Source organism: Cystoisospora suis (genome assembly GCF_002600585.1).
Source record: "Cystoisospora suis strain Wien I chromosome Unknown contig_469, whole genome shotgun sequence".
NCBI lineage: Eukaryota > Apicomplexa > Conoidasida > Eucoccidiorida > Sarcocystidae > Cystoisospora > Cystoisospora suis.
The window spans coordinates 32,161-35,188 of NW_027153270.1; the positions used below are offsets into that span (position 1 = coordinate 32,161).

Here is a 3,028-nt window from a genome sequence, read left to right on the forward strand (position 1 = left end):
AGACTAAAGATAGATAGATAAAGTGTCGAAATCGTCCATATAGATTGCGCGTGCGCTATGCCTTGAGGCACCTGGCTATGTTGTGAAGAGAGATACAAAGACCGCGGCGATTGGTCGAAGTCACATTCAGGAGGAGGGAGAGAGTTCGTCACCATACAGGGGCGAGAGAACGAGAAGACGAACCTCCTACTGCATATAGATCATAAGAAAGTAAGGAAATATCCTTCACAGCATCAACACCTCTCCTCACACATATGGGCGCATATCCAGTCTCGTTATGCGACAACTGCAGATAGAGATAAAGAGAGAGCCTTTCCCCTAACGGAAGCAAGCTGCCTTGAAGTGTATACCATCTCTATACGCCCAATAAGGTCGTTTCGACCCCCTTGGAGAAGACGATCCTCGCCAACCGAGAGGTAACCTAGTGACACCCCGGGGGGGGGGCTTTACAAGCAAGAGATGAAGAATATCCCTTGAAGCGAAGAAGCAAAAAAGCCTTCTAAAAGCAGCGACTCGATTCTTTCGCATTTGGAAACAGGCGTGCGTGAATGACGCCAGACAGGCAGAGAGAGACTGACGAACTAGATAAGGAGAGGAGGGAGAGAGACCAAGAAAGAGAATGAGTAAAAGAAGCGTTGAGGTTTGAAGTAGAAGGAGGACATCTCTTTTCACTTTCACAAAGAGTTCTTCTCATCGTCCTCTGCATAAGGCATGCAGTCTCGAAACAACCCGGAGGTTAGAAGAATAGAGGAGTAGCCCCGATACACCATCATACAGTCTCTCATTCTAAGAATTCGAGAAGACAGAAAAAGAAAGAAACGATTCATGCAGAAGAGGAGGCATTTCACAGAGAGACGCCGACCAAACGACCACAAGAAAAAGAAAAGAAGGAGAGCAAGAAGAAAAGTCATCGATCCATTCATTCATTCAAGAGGTGTACGTCACCATACATCCATACCTCAAGCTTATACACTACCGTATATAGAACAACATTACAGACGAATGAATCTCCGTGTGTAGAGACACGAACAGAGAGAAATGGAGATTCAGGCGATTCCCCCTCTCGACACACAAGAACTTTCCCAAACACTTCGAGTGTACGTACACTAGAGAATGCAACCAAAAGAGTATATGGGTATATATATATAGATAGATATAGAGAGAGATATATATATGTGCAGGCAAGCAGACTCATATATGTATCACGCACGCACATATCTACTCTCTGGCGCGCCAAAGAAGGAAAACTCGGATTGAATCCATCATATCATTTTCTTCATGTTTCACTCTCTCTCCCTCATCTCATTTCTCTAGTGTACATACACCCCAGTCTCCCTTCAAAACCCGCGAATCTGTCCCGACATTTTCCCACATATGTACCTTCTTCCTCCAAGAGAGAACACAAGGTCTACATTTCTCTCTCTCTCTCTCTAACCCGCTCCTTCGTTCCTCAGTATCAGTTGTCTCAAAGTGTTTGTCTTCTTTCTCTTTTCTTTTCCGCGTGTGTCCTTTCTTCTCTTCATCGTCTTTGGTTGCGGATCAAGAAGTCAAACCAGCCTCTCTCTGAGTTTATACGGCGAGTTCTCCACCGTAGATACCCCATCAATATTCTCCTTGCTGCCATCGTCTTTGTCTCTTCTTCTTCTTTCTCTTTCGATGTTTTCATGGCTCGAAAGAACCATAGGAAATACATAGGGCGAAATTTCACTCTCTCTTTCTCATCATTTTCTCCACGAAAAGTAGACAGGAAAACAAAAAGAAAACCAAGAGACTAGAGGACTGCAATGACCATAAAGGACGCGTAAAAGAGAGAGACAGGATAGGCAACGAGTAGCCATTGATCGTGCATGCGAAGAGCCTAAACAGAAGCAGAAGGAAGAAAAGACAGACAAAAAGACAGAGAGATAAAGCACTCTTGATCGATTGGAGACGGTGGATGTGAAAGAACTTGGGGCGGGGGGAGGGTTGGAAACACAAGGGAAAAAGAAATGTGAAGCATGATGACCCCTTGTGTGTGTACAGGCGAGAAAGACAGGCAGGCAGCAGGCTATCACGGTATCTATACACTGTCCTACATACACATTCATACATCTTCACATATACATACACACCCACACATTCATACATATTCCTCAACAACCTTCTGTATGGCTCGGACACATTTGAGCAGACTATGACTACATATCTATGTATATAGAACTCTATTGGGCTTCTAGTCCCCAGGCAGCACGTAACACGAGTCACACAAGGAATCTTTTCTGTCGCCCTGAGATATGAGCCGAGAGACACAGCAAGAGACAGAGAGAAGAGAATCTCCCTAAAGACAGCTGACTATGTGAAAGAGAAGGAAATACAATCTCTCGCGCTTCGCGCAGTCTCTCCGGTAGAGCTATGTCCTTCCTCTCAATAGTCAAGAAAACAACGACTGTCTAGGATTGTTGAGCGAAAGAAAGAAAGAGTGAGAAAGAAAGAAAGAAACTTACAGATTCGAAGAATCGTGAGGCGGTGGCGGTACACCAGAGAATGGCGAGAATGGAGACGGCTAGTCCGATGAAAGAAGTCTTGAGATTTACAAAGAGAGAGAAGAGCGCGATAAAGACCACAGGTAACAAACCGTATCCAAGTATACTGATCGTGCTGTACAGATCGATACCCTCTTCCTAAAGAAAGAAAAGAAGGAAAATAAAGAAAAGTGAAGAGGCAATTAAGACGCGAGTGAGTCGGGCTGGGTCTTATCCTCTTCTGCGGATGAGCTAGAGAGATAGATCCACACAAGTGCTTGACAACCCGATGATACGAGCTGCATAAATAACTCCTTCTCTCCTCAGAGGAAGAAAAGGCAAATCTAAATGAAAGAAAAAGATCCGTCAGCCCCTCTTTCTCTCTCTCTTCTTTGTTGAATCGTGATCTTCTTTGATGTGTATCGACACCTTGCTTCTTAGCGAGACTCTTTAATCTATCGATCTTTGATCTATCTAACCCTAGCTAGATAGATAGATTAAAGATAGATAGAATAAAGATAGACTAA

General features: G+C 44.1%; 1 protein-coding gene across 1 annotated transcript in view; it reads right to left on the reverse strand.

Annotated features, from left to right (window-relative positions):
• CSUI_001170 (uncharacterized protein) overlaps positions 1-3,028 on the reverse strand; it is a 16,314-nt gene that overhangs the window by 7,516 nt on the left and 5,770 nt on the right. Inside the window, exons 5-6 of the mRNA XM_068061376.1 lie at positions 2,484-2,660; positions 351-1,858 (exon numbers count right to left, since the gene is read on the reverse strand). The gene's annotated coding sequence lies outside the window, so the exon portion shown is untranslated. The remainder of the gene's footprint in view (positions 1-350; positions 1,859-2,483; positions 2,661-3,028) is intronic.